Raw genomic sequence first — 13,753 nt, forward strand, 5'->3', positions numbered from 1 at the left:
GGCTGGTCAGTTTGCCTCCTGGTGCTGGGAAATGAAGCCAAGCTGACAGCAAGCCATGGAGCAAGCCAGGAGCAGCTGTGTGAAATTGACAACGAGCGGCAAAACAATTGCCAGCCATGTGACTCCTAACTAGGCCATCTGCAAACCAGGTCATTTATTCAGGACCCACAGTGCATCTCTGTTTGAAAACCTGGGCCCTTGTAGTGGTAAAGGGTAGGGTGACCAGATGTCCTGATTTTATAGAGACAGTCCGGATTTTTGGGGCTTTTTCTTATACAGGCTCCTATTATCCCCCACCCCCGTGTCCCAATTTTTCACACTTGCTGTCTGGTCACCCTAGTAAAGGGCCATGTTTGTGGCCTAAAGTTGAATGATACAGCGATGACGGTGTTGCAGGTTTTATCCCATTAACATCTGGTTTCATTTTATCACAAGAACATGTTGTGTGCAGTTGGAGTTTTCCACAGGAGCTAAGTGCAGAGAGTCCTTGATCTGCCTTTGCGCGAAGGGCCATGACACACACACACGGTTACTTGGCTTTCATTCAACAGGATCGTACGCTTGAGCACTAGGCTGGTGCTTCAGGCCATTGGAATTAAAGATCTCTACAGATTATTTCTAAGGGGTGCTTGGGGATCCGAGAGTGGTTGTGTCTCATATATTGGGCCTTGCATTTATGTTTGTCACAGGCTTTTTAATGCCTAAGGGAGCCCTTGATGTCAAACTAATGTGTTGTTTGGTTTTCTTATGATATAGCAAGATAGAGGAAATACCATGAGAAGACCAAATCTCACTGCTTGTCTGCTCCAGAAATGGCTCTCTGAGGTATTAAATAGCCTACAGAAGGCACATACCGAGGTGGATTTCTCCAAATGCTGCTGTTCGCAGCTGTGGGCGACAGGGCGTCATGCAGAGTCCTAATTTCCCACGGAGACTTGGGGGTACAGAGTAAGTGTTCTCCCTTCAGGCCTGATCCCCACTGCCCCACACATTAGCTGGTCATTTACACCTGAATAAAGTGGTTGCCAATGCTGCTGAATCGTAATTCTCTACTCACACGTGTGCAAAGGGCTGCCAGGAGTACTAGACAGTGACTATACAAGGTGCAAGGCAGGCCCTGGCCTGGTACTAAAAATTAACCCAAAGCAGAGCCCTGAATCCACACACATCCCCGCACCAGAGCCCGGGAAAGCTCAGACCCCATTCTGGCTTGGAGGCATCTTATGACTTGGGCATATCTCTAAAATGGTCAGAGACCCCAGGGAATGGAGAGGGAGGGATTCAGTGTCACCCACAAAGTCTTTCATTGGGACTGATTGTTACCAATCACAAGCTACTTAAGCAACTGGATGGCTCAGTTAACACCCCGCAGCAATACGCCCCTGGTTCTGATCTGGCTCCTAGGCTGTTGGTGAATTGTTGCTCGAAGACACTCCTAAGGAAAAAAATCCTCAGGGTAGTCTTTGCAAGCGGTCTGCTGCAACTGAAGGGTGTGCAAGTGAATTAATCAAGGAAGTTTCAGTTCCTAACAGCCAGAAATTGTCTGTGGTGAATGGATCCACTGACTTTCCTTGTGAACGATCCAGTGTGGGTAGCTCTGAGAAGGTCTCAGATGGAATGAAAATTGTTAAGAAAGTTGAACAGCCCTATGACCAAGTGGCTGTGCTTGGCCAAGGCTGCCCGGAGGATTCAGGGGGCCGGGGGCAAAGCAATTTTGGGGGCCCCTTCCATAAAAAAAAGTTGCAATACTATAGAATACTGTATTCTCCTGGGGACCCCTGTGGGGCCTGGGGCAAATTGCCCCACTTGCCCCCCCGTCACCGCTGGGTGGCCCTGTGCTTGGGCAGCTTGTTGGGAAGACAATGGCGTTGGAACAGCAATGTCGCCATGCTGATTCTGTGAGTGACCAGGCGGCGTCTCAGGTTCAGAGGGAAGACTGGGCAGCGAGGCTGTTGGTAGAAGGTAGTTCCCATCTGAAGAATATTGGGTCACGCCTGTGAGATGAGTTGGCGGTCTCCCTCCAGACTGCACTGTGTAGGTGCCTGGAACAGAACCACCAGTGATTTGTAGCTGGTAGTCTCATTAGATAGGTGAGTTGGCCTTTCATTCCCTGACCTCTCCCTTGGGTACAGATATTCCAGGGCAGAGCAGAGGCAGACCCAGGCTGTTTTCTTTGGCTCAGTTACATCCCATGACTCCTAGTTAAACCATTGGACCATCTCTGAACAATTCCCCTGGTCTGGTGGTGGTAACACCCTTCATGGACCTCCTGTTGAAGTGGTTGTACTCTGCATCAATAATGAAAGAGTGGATGGAAGGGAGAATGGGGGGATTGTTCCACTGTGGATAAACACTGAAATAGTCATTGGGCATGAGAGACTGGGAATGACTCTGGGGGCCAGAGTTTCAGGCACGCACCCGGGAGATGGGAGACCCCAGGTCCATCCCCTGCTGCTCCAACCACTCTTTCATTGTTTAATCCAGAGAGCAACAGCTTCAATGGGTGAATCGGAGTATCCCAGAGCTCAGTGGTTGGAGCACTCTCCTGAGAGGTGGGAGATCTCTGTTCAGATCTTTGCTTCCCCCTCTCTGCTAGGCAGGGGGCAATTGAACCTGGGTCTCCCACATCCCAGGCAAGTGCACTAGCCCCTGGGCAGCACCCCCACCCCTTCCTGGAATGGGGCCCAACCCAGTAGGCAGTCTCAGAGGATGCCTACCAGATGGGGTCCTGCATGCAACGCAGGCAGCCAAATGCCTGTCTCTCTCCAGTTCCTGTATTGCTGTGGGGCTACGTTGGGAGATGGGTGTCCAGATGCCTAGAGTGAGGCAGCAGCGTGCATACCAAGCGGCAGAACATAGGCACTGAGAGAACTGAGGCTCTGAAAAATGGAGATGCTGAGGGAGTTTAGGCACCTACAGGGTTTAGTACCGGATTTGTGGATTGGCTACAAAGCTGGGACATGGGCAACCAAACCCAAGACTTAAGCGGAGGCACTTACAGTTCTTTTATGGATCCCACCCTATCTCAATAGGAAGCATTTGGTTTAAGTCATTTTGTCAGAGACAGGCCTTGGCACCAGAAGAGATGAAAACATAATTGCTTTTAAAGTCTTGTTTACAATAAATAGAGAGGCCCAACCCAGTGGTAGCTATGACCTGTACACGCCCTTCAGAGTCCTTCCTGGAACTCTGGACAAGTCACAGACACTCACCTTACTGACAGCATATTGGGCATGACACAGCTTCCATATGAGGAGAGATTAAAAAGACTGGGACTGTTCAGCTTAGAAAAATAAAAAAAGAGAACTAAGGGAGAAATATGATAGAGATCTATAAAATCATGACTGGTGTGGAGAAAGTGAATAAGAAAGTGTTATTTACCCCTTCACATAACACAAGAACCAGGGGTCACCCAGTGAAATTAATGGCAGCAGGTTTAAAACAAACACAAAGGAAGTATTTCTTCACACTCAACCTGTGGAACTCGTTGCCAAGGGATGTTGTAAAGGTCAAAAGGATAACTGGGCTCAAAAGAGAACTAGATAAATTCATAGAGGATAGATCCATCAATGGCTATTAGCCAAGTTGGTCAGGGACACAACCTCATGCTTTGAGTGTCCCTAACCTCACTGCCAGAAGCTGGGACTGGATGACGGGGAATGGATCAGCTAAATAAATTGCCCTGTTCTGTTCATTCCCTCTGAAGCATCTGGCACTGGCCACAGTCGGAAGACAGAAGACTGGACTAGATGGACCATTGGGCTGACAGTATGTCCATTGTTTCTGCTCCTGTCCCTCCATTTGAAGGGTATTCAAAAATACCATGGCCAAAAATTTCAGAGGTGATTAGTGATTTTGGGGATCTCAGTTTTTGGATAAGACACCTTCCAGGTCCTGCCTTTCAGAGGATGGGTTTTCAGCCCTTTCTGAAAGCCAGTACCCATTTTTTTGCAGCTAAAGTCAATCACCCAATATTGAGACATCCAAAACTACTGGTTATTTTTGAAACTTGAGATCAGTTACTGGTTTAGTGTTGTTGCCAGGGTGCTGGAACGGGGGGGAAGGGGGCGGGAGGCCATGGCCCCATCACTTTCTACAGGCTGTAAGGGCGAGTGACAGGGGAGAGAGAGTGGAGAGGAGCCAGAAGGGCCTCAGTGGGAGTGGGAAGGGGAAGAGGTGACAGTGCCCCCCCGACTTTCAGGGAGCGTCTGATGTTCCTGTCTTTGGGGCAAATGTCAGCGCATCCAAGTGAGTTTGGGGAAAAGCTGATTTACACAAATCATGTATAGACCATTCTCCTTCAGTGGTATATGGTTTATTAGGGTGGGACCTTTCCAGTCTCATTCAATGGGAAACGCAGCCTCTTTTTTGGCATTACTATACTATCCCTGGGGAATGACCTTCCCAGGGAACACTGTTGGGTTAGGATATTGCTCTTTCTAACCCATGTTAGAGTAATGGTGTCAAGTTGCAGTGGGGGAGGTTTAGGTTGGATATTAGAAAAAACTTTTTCACAAGGAGGGTGGTGAAGCACTGGAATGTGCTACCTAGGGAGGTGGTGGAATCTCCTTCCTTAGAGGTTTTTAAGGTCAGGCCTCATCCCCTGGCTGAGATGGTTTAGCTGGGGATTGGTCCTGCTTTGAGCAGGGGGATGGACTAGATGACCTCCCGAGTTCCCTTGCAACCCTGATATTCTATGTTAGCTCTACTGGATGCTGCACAGTTCTCTGTCTCTGGGGACCATGCAATCTTCTCTAGACTGGGCGGGACACAGGGCCACCCTTGTTAAGTGGCTTCTTCGGTGTCTGATTTGAAGTTAAGCTGCGGTAAGTGAATCCTCCAAGGCCCACATGCAGGATCACATCCCAGAACTAGTGCATCAGGCCTTTCAAAGCCCCCCCTTAAGACCTACTCCCACTGTGGTCCCTACGGTGACTTGACACCTGCCAATGGCCAGCCAGCCTACCAGGGTCATTAAGATCATGGTTATTTCCTGTTTACGTATAGCAAACAAATGGACGGTCCTTTCAGCCTTGCCGACTCTGCACACCACTCCATCTGTACGTAAACCCTCGCCCGCCCCCCTCTCAGTTCTCTTCCGCCTACCTCCCACTAGCTGTTCCTCACTTGTATCCTAGGCTGTAAACTCTGTGGGGCAGGGCCTGCCTCCACCTAGGTGGTCATACGGCATCTAGCACAATGGGACTGACTGTCACACAAAAAATGACCTTTGATCCATGCTCACTTACGTCCTGCGTAGAACCAGAGACACTGGAAGGCAAAATCCAAGGTCAAAGACTGAGGTGAAATCCTGACCCCATTGAAGTCAGTGGCAAAACTCCCACAGGGCGAGGCTTTCTCCCACTGTGTATGTATTTATGGCTGACACTGCTGTGATAAAGGTGGGGAGTAAAGAGGAAAGTGTTTCCTAAATACTGCAGGCAGGGCGCGTGCAGCTGTCCAAAAGGAAACAATTATTCCAACTGTTTACACTTGGCTGGCTGTTTTCCCTTGAACTGCCATCTACGTTCTAGAACGACCGTTCTTTGGATCCTCCAGAAGTCGCCTCGTACTTAGCTCCTCTTCTGTCTCTTCTTCTTGACTCGTCGCACTCGGAGGGCGAATGCTCCGTTGAGACTCTTTCCCTTTCCACGCAGCTCTCTCCATTTCTCCCTCGAACCTTCCTTTCCCCTCGCTCCGTTTCTATGTGGCATTCTGGGTCTGCCTCACGTGACAGATAGCACATGGGCCATTGGTTAAACCAGCGGGGTCACATCAAGGGTGAGCTGTCTCCATGCTGGGGGAGGGGAGCAGGCTGGTCTGTTTAGGAGATTACCACTGGCTTTATCTTTTCATTATTTGTCAGACAGTTGGCCCGAGGGACAGCTGGGAACAGGACACGAGTAGATTAGGGGCAAAACTCTGCCCCACGTTACAGTTTGACTTCAGTGGGGTGGCCAGGATGTTACGGGGGTAGGATACAGCCCTACATCTCCACTTCAAATTCAGCTTTGGACAGTAGGTGGCGACAGCTATTGGCCGTTCATAGCTATTCTGTCTCACGTGAAGTGAGCCCTCTCTAGGTTCGTACGCAGGGCCCCATCACCATCGCACCTGAGTTGGTCATTTCAGTCCATCTTCCAGCAAGTGTCAGCTACAATCGCCATGGCTGATAAGCTCAGCAGAGACCTGTGAGTACAGAGATGGGGCTATCCCCTCGCTCCAAGAGGTGGCCCCTTCAGCTCAGGGTTCAGGCACATCAGGAGGGCAGCTGCATTGACCGAGCTCAGATGCCAAGTCTGTCCGTGCAGCATCTTCTGTGCACACGAACCACTACCAGACAGCCCCGGTGCGATAATTGCTCAGGGAACGAAGCTGACGTTAGTCTGAGTCTGAACTATTCTGCTATTGCGGGAGGTTAAACATTGTAGGAAGAGAGACATTCCTGCATGAAATTAAAAACGGTACAAAGCAGAAAGCTAAAACGTTGGCTGTATGGCTCAGCTGCTAGCTGGGCACGATCCTAGGAAATAACCTTGACGTGGTGCTGGGGGGAGGGCAAGGGAGCTAAAGAACCCACAAAATTTTCTAGCAATAACTAACTTCACCGGGGAAGAAATGAAAACCCAACGTGTTCCGATGAGCAACTCGTGTGCACCCCAGGTACTGTAAAGCACCCCCTCTGGCTAGGCGGCCTGCTCTAGCAGAGAGGGGACTCGGCTGGTACCCTGGAGATCTAACTCCGCCACCTGTGTGCTTGCCCTGCAAGGTAGGGCAAGTCACGTCCCCTCTGTGCCTATTCCCCTCCCACCCTTGGCGATGGAGAAGCAAAGATCTTTGTGGGGCAGGGTCAGTCTCTCAGCGTGGGTATGAACAGTGCCTGCCTGTGTGGCTGTGGAGGGCTGGCTGGCAGTGGATAGATTTTAAGGCCAGAGGCCCAGTTCCTGCACAGCCCAGTTGATCTGGTGCTGGTTAGGGCCAGCTCGGGGTAAGTGCCATGCAGCTCCTCCCATCTGCCCTCCATGGAGGGGACATGGTAGGGCTGGAGTAGCAGGGCTGCCTGGTCACTCCACCACCTGGGTTGGGAATAGGGGGAGAATCTCTTCCCCCAGCACCTGTACCAACTATCCGAGCCGGAGAGTGGGGTGGGTCTCTCGTTGTCCTGGTTTTAAGATGGCAATGAGAAGCCAGCTTTTGTCCCCCAGACAGCAGAGGTGGGGTCAGCAGAGAGGCAGATCTTTGGTTTTACAATAGGCTAGTGGAGGCAGGGACACGGGCACATTGTACATTGTGCAGCTCAGCTGCTGACAGCACAGCTTGCTGGTATTTTCAACATGAGGCAGGTAACAAAGAGGCCCGAGCTTCGAAGATGTGGCACACCCAGCGCTCCCATTGATTGGGTCACTTAGTGAGGTGCCTAGGTAGGGATTTAGGTGCCTTCCTTTAGGCACCCACATTTGAAAACGCTGTCCTGAGTCTTTCCAGAGTCCTTCCTTATTAATCAAACCTAGCGCTTGGCATGGGGTCTGCTCCCCTACTGGCAAGTTTGTATATTCGCAGTATATCTCTGGTACAGGTGGGTGTCATAGCCTCAAAGGGATGTCTTGGCTGAGAACATCGCTGGGGAGATGAACCTCCCGCTCTGTGATTTCAGTCTGTGTTTTTAAACCAGGGCTCCAAGTGGCTGCGTGAGCTAGTGGCAGAATAGAAGGCTCTGAAAACTTGCATCTCTGGCGGCTGTAGGGGAGACAGACATGCCCTGATTGCAGCTGGTTGAACCAATCCTGGGATGGTCAGTCAAACCTTTCGAGCCTAAATACCGAGCCAGCAAGCTCACCCGAACAGGCTCTCAGGGGCTGGGAATGGAGGGGAAACCACCTGTCAGGCCTTTCACTGCTGGACCTGCCCGTAGCTCTGGAGGGGTTCAACAATGGAACGCGAACCAACTGGGCCTGGTTTTCTCTGAACTAGGAGAGCTGCTCCTAGTCCGGCTACTGTAGGAGTCAGAACAGTTTTAAAAACAAGAGCACAAGACCCCCTCAGTTCATGATTTGGGCCATGTCTACACTTCTAAGCGTACAGTGGCACAGCTGTATTGTTACAGTTGTGCCACTGTAAGAGCGCTTTTGTAGCCGCGTTATGCCGTCGTGAGAGAGCTCTCTCGTCGACATAATAAAACCAGCTCAACGGGCCGCGGTAGCTATGTCACTCACCCATCAACATAGCGCTGTACACACGAGCGCTTATACCAGAAAAACTTATGTCGCTCAGGGATGTGGGTTTTTTCCACACCCCGGGTGACAAAAGTTTTGCCAACATATGTGCTAGTGTAGACCTCACCTTGTTGGTCTAAACCCTTTACACTGGCAGTTCTTTACCTGAATTCAACATTTAATCTCTTGGGCCAGTAGTGATACTAACACCTATTTCCCAGCCCCTAGTGTACTCTTACAGAGGAGATCTACAGTACACAAGCATGAATACGAGATGAATACATACAGGAAATACCCATTTGTGAGTGTCTCCATTGTGTTTTGACTTATGATTATTTGTGGTCTGAGTGCAGGACTGGTCAGGAAGTTGGTCTCGTTAACTTCTTAGGATAGGACAAGAAGCAATGGGTTTAAATCACAGCACGGGAGGTTTAGGTTGGACATTAGGAAAAACTTCCTACCTGTCAGGGTGGTTAAGCACTGGAACAAATTGCCAAGGGAGGCTGTGGAATCTCTGTCATTGGAGGTTTTTAAGAACAGAATAGACAAACACCTGCCAGGGATGGTCTAATTATTATGTAGTCCTGCCCTGAGTGCAGGGTACGGGACTAGATGACCTCCCGAGGTCCCTTCCAGTCCTACACTTCTATGCAGTCTCTCCTGGGAGAGGAAGCATGGGTATTAGTTAGAACTCAAGCCCCTGTTCTATTCCCTAAGCTTTGGCACCAATTCCCTCCCATTGGCACATCCCCCAACCTCACTGCTTCACTGTCTCCATCTTTAAGCTGGGGACAACAATTCTTATTTCCCTCACAGGAGGTGTGTGGGAGTTAATGGAAGCTCATAAGTGCTAAAGATTACGGCGCAGTCCCCTGGCATAAAATGTACCATTTTTCTCTTACCAATCTAAATAGTACAAGAAGTAACACAAATGCACAAGTGTTTTTTTGGGCGGTCTCTGTATAAACAGATTCAGGAGCTCAGTGGTAAAGCTCTCTACAGAAATACCAAAGGTGAACTCGAGTCTGCCTTCTGTGGCCTGCAGTCCCATTATGCAGCTCAGCTGCCGACCTACGATTTACTTATCAGTTTCCCTGGGGATTTTAATGTCTCACTTCAAGGCAAACATACGCTGCCCAAAGGAGTGTTTTGGGCTCTGAGTTTGCAGAGGATTGTGTGTTCCCCACTGAAAGAGAATTACATGCCAGGGGCCAGACCCTCCACTGGTTCGTGTTAGGGCTCTTTGGCCACTCCCCCTGGTTGGTGCCAGTATGGAAAGGAAGCGGGGTACAATCAGAGAAATGAGGCATGGCCACGATGCCCCTATGCCAGGCCAGGCTGATCCTCTGCTGCAGTTTTGGCACACGGCTGTTGCAGTCCAGCGGAAGTTAGAGCTGCCCGTAAGCAGCTCCAATAGAAGGCAAAGGAGTGGCCATGCACAGAGCAGCACTAGGATCAGAACGCAACACAGAGCCGAGCACTACGCCACCGGTGCGTGCTACCCCCCTGCCTCACACTGGGTGGAGTTTGGTAGTGCCCAGCTGGCTCAAGAGTTTGCTGCTGGAGTTTTGATAACCTTGTTGCCTCCTGCCCTCTGCTGGCAACGCGCATATTGTCATTCCCAGTGCATTGTAGATACTGCAGGGGAGGAGGACAGGCTGCTGCTTGAATTTTACACACTGAATGAGAGTAACAGTTACCTGCTTGCTGGTCTTTGACAAATTCAAAATTCACAAGCAAAAAGTTTCACTCAAAAGTTGACTCAGTTTCCCCAGCTGTAAGATGGGGATAAGGGATATTGACCCCTTTGTAAAGCAATTGGGGATTGTGGATGAAGGCTCTTTGTACCAAGAGCGAGGTATTAGATAAGGAAACTCATAATATCAAGCTGGGGATAGCAAACTCACCCAACACTTCTACTCGAAGCTCTGGCCTTTGTTCAATATGCTCATACTTGGTTTCACTAGAAGCATAGCCAAGTGCTGCGCGTTAAGCAGAGCAGTGATCTGCGTGGGACTTGTAAGCTGGGCTGCACGTCCCTTTGGAAGCAGCGAATCTGTGAGCACGGCGAGTGTCCTGTGGAGCAGGGGCTGGACGCTCCAGGGAGATGCTTGGAGGTCGGGCTGGGCCTATGGCTGCAGAGCGACAGCAGGGCCTGCGAGGCCTAGAGGGGAATGCTGGGGTTGCCTGTGGCCTATGGGTTGAGGAGCTGGCCCACAACAGGCACAGACAAGATGTGGTGAGGCTAAGGGCAGGGGGTAGGGAGGTGCCTCCCAGCCCTGCGAAGCATCGGCCGCCCTCCCCCTTTGAGAACAAGCCGCTGTACACCAGAGAGCCTCAGCAGCCCCGCCCCACTGTCCCCGGTGCACCCGGAGCACTCCCAGTACTAGGGGTGACGGGACGGATGGCTGTGTCCGAGGGCCTCGCTTCTGTGATCCTAGCAAAGCACCTCAGCGAGCTGGGCCACGGGAGCGCGTGAGCAAGACCTTGTCTCCCCATCAGACTGTGCCCATTTGGGTGCTTTGTTTCGCAGGGCTAAGGACTCGGTGATGTATGCACCACAGGCCTTGCAGGGAGGGATTTATACCAAGGGCTGCCACTATCTGTCAGCTTCCAGACACACGGACAGCGCGGGGCCTCTCGGGTATTCCCACAAGCTGACTCCAGCAGCCAGCCTCACCGCCTAGGTCACCCGGCCCCCAACAGGTGGAAGCAACAACTTAGCAACTGTGTGGTTCCCTGGCTGGAATCCCTACCTGCCAGCCCCACCTGAGCCATTCAGCAGCCTGGCTCGGGAGCCAGGGCTTTGGCGCACGGGAACCAGCGCACGGCTTGCTTTCTGGCCAGCAAGCCGCAGCCCCCACCCCAGGGTTCATACAAGATGGGTTCAGGCTGGAAATTGAACCTCACGTACACACACAAATGCCCAATTCCCCTGTCCACATCCCTCAACCCAGCCTCTCTGGGTCTTTAATCCGCCTGTTCCCCTATGTTCTAACGCCCTTTCCCTGCAGTATCCTGCCCGTCACATTCTCCCCTCATTACACTGCCTTCCTCCCTGCGCCCTGTCTTACCTTCCTCCCCGTAAGCCGACCTGTCTGGGCCCTGGCTCCCCAAGTTCCCTCATCCCTCACTACCTGCCTCCTGGACCACACACACTGATCGGGAGACAGCGACTTCCAACCCACTGTAAACAGGAGGGATGGGGACAGTCTTACTAGGGTTGCCTCACCTCCACTTGAGAATCGTGTAGGGAACTGGTGGGGGGGCCACATTAGCTGAGCACAGCCTGGCTCCATCCTCACCTGGTATTAGCCAGGTCTGAGCAGGCTACCAGCCTCAGGGCACCTCTCGATGGCCATGCACGGCAGGCCCTCTGCCTCAGTTTCCCCACCTGATCTGGTGGTTTACATGGCTCAGCCCTCCAGCCAGGTCACTACAACACTTCAGTCCCCTTCCCGGGGGAACAGAAGCCAGCGTCCCAGTCCAAACACAACATAAAGGAACGATTGGCCCAAATGGGCTCAGCACTCATCCCCTTTATTCATCCATTCACCCCGCTGGGCTCAGCTCTCATTCACTCTCCTACCTCTTCTGGTGAGACACCCCACTGCCAGGGTCTATCAGGTCCCCAGGTACTTCCAAATCGTTCCTTGTCAATGCCTGTCTTCCCTCCAGGCAGGCTCGATCAGGCACCAATCCTGGCTCAGCTCCAGGCTAGGCTCTTCTCTCACCACATGAATGTTATTGATCTGTGCTCCTCGTAGCCCAACCCCCAGCTGAGCAGGGCCTTCCTCCCTTCAGACCTGGCACCCTACAGGTGTAGCAGGAGGGGCTGATTGGGCCTACAGCGGCACATTAACCCTTCCAGGTCTGCCTGGGGTCTGTGCGAAATGGACAAGAGGCAGAGAATTGGCAGCAAAAGGATTGGTGGCTCCCCTCAGTTACCCCGCCTGATTTCTGATGTCACATGGGCTCGGACAAGTCACCCCTTCTGTCTTCTCATTATGCTAATTGATTTGTTTTAACAAGGTGAGTGGTCAAGTCCTGCCCCAGTAAGACTTGCATGCGCTCGGGACTTTAAATCAAAGCCATCTTTATACCAGATGGTGTTGTTGCCCCTTCAGCTGAGCTGTGAGTTCCGATTTGCTGCAAAGGTCCATTTAATGTTATTGCTTTTGCACCCGAATGTCCGAACCCAGAGCCTGATGCTGCAGCTGTTGTGAAGCACAGATTTTCACAGGGGCCTAAGGCAGTTTGGCACCAAAGTCCCACTGAGTTTCAATGGGTTTTGCTACCTAACTCCATTGGGCTCTTTTGAAAATCTCATCTTACATCAATAGCAAGGTTCCTACTGACTTCAATAAGAGCAAGCTCAGCCTCTGGTAATAGCTCATTTGTACCAAAGAGAAGCTGGTGTGATTATCTCAGTGTTGCTCAGCACATGGTATTTAGACCAAAGGACTGGGAAATATAAATAAGGTAATTTTAAATGTAAAATATTATTATTATTTCTTAATATTATCACATAACCCCCTCTTCTCTTTAGCCACAGCAGAGCCTAGAGGTGCAAACACATAGGAGACAGTCCCTGCCCTGAAGAGCTTACAGTCTAAATAGACATGTTAGAGGGGAAACTGAGGCACAGATAGGTGAAGTGACTTCCCCAAGGTCACCCAAAAGGTCAGTGGCAGTGCTGGGAACAGGATGCAGGTCTCCCGAGGCCCAGTGTATTGAACAAATCTGCCTCTCTGAATGAGCCCTCCAATATACTGTATATTTTGGACTAAACTACGATAAATTTTTGAAGGCGTCCTGCCTCAAAGATGCTCTGTATAAATACATTGTCCTCATGCAGATATGTTAAACATTTCCTAATGGTTTGGTAGCAAAGATTTGCAAAGAAATCCTGACAGCTGCCCAGAAATATAGACCAGAACACTGGAAGAAAAAAATCATTGCAGTGTGTGACGCGTCTGTAAAAATTCCTAAACAGGATTAGAGTCCTTCATGAAAATTCATCTCCAGAGTAAGCCCATAAGCGACTTACAAACCCCTTCCTCTGAAAACTGGCGTTTAGCTTCCACCTTTGATTTGCCAGGTCTCTCACTAATGCATGGAAAGTCTCAGTTAGATTTTTGTTATCAACAGCAAAAATAAAATATCCTGAGCAGAATATATTAGGGTTAGAGAGGGATCTCTTCCTCCGTCTCTCTGTAATGTTATTACACTTGAACCTTGCTAATTCTTTGCTCCTGTGCAAACATAGGAGCCACAACATGTTATCAGTTTTTAAGGAGACTTCCCGAATGAAATTCCCCCAGCTGACCCCCCATAAATGTCACAAAAGACTAGTGGGGGTGGTCCATTTCTCAGCAAAGGTTTAATAGTACTGAGTTGCAATTGGCTGTCATATTATAATGATTTGCCTAAAAATAGTAATGCGCAGTGTTACTTGGCGTCTGGTTTGTTTTGTATCGAGAGAGATTCCGTTTAAAGGTATATCACGGACCAAAGTTTCTTTCTTTTCGTTTCTTTCC

General features: G+C 50.5%; 1 long non-coding RNA gene across 1 annotated transcript in view; it reads right to left on the bottom strand.

Moving 5' to 3' along the window:
• LOC123376380 overlaps positions 1–11,924 on the bottom strand; it is a 34,040-nt gene extending 22,116 nt beyond the window's left edge. The window contains exon 1 of the long non-coding RNA XR_006581767.1: positions 11,803–11,924. This is a non-coding gene — a long non-coding RNA (uncharacterized LOC123376380). The remainder of the gene's footprint in view (positions 1–11,802) is intronic.
• Positions 11,925–13,753: the final 1,829 nt, after the last annotated feature.

Source organism: Mauremys mutica, chromosome 8 (genome assembly GCF_020497125.1).
Source record: "Mauremys mutica isolate MM-2020 ecotype Southern chromosome 8, ASM2049712v1, whole genome shotgun sequence".
NCBI lineage: Eukaryota > Metazoa > Chordata > Testudines > Geoemydidae > Mauremys > Mauremys mutica.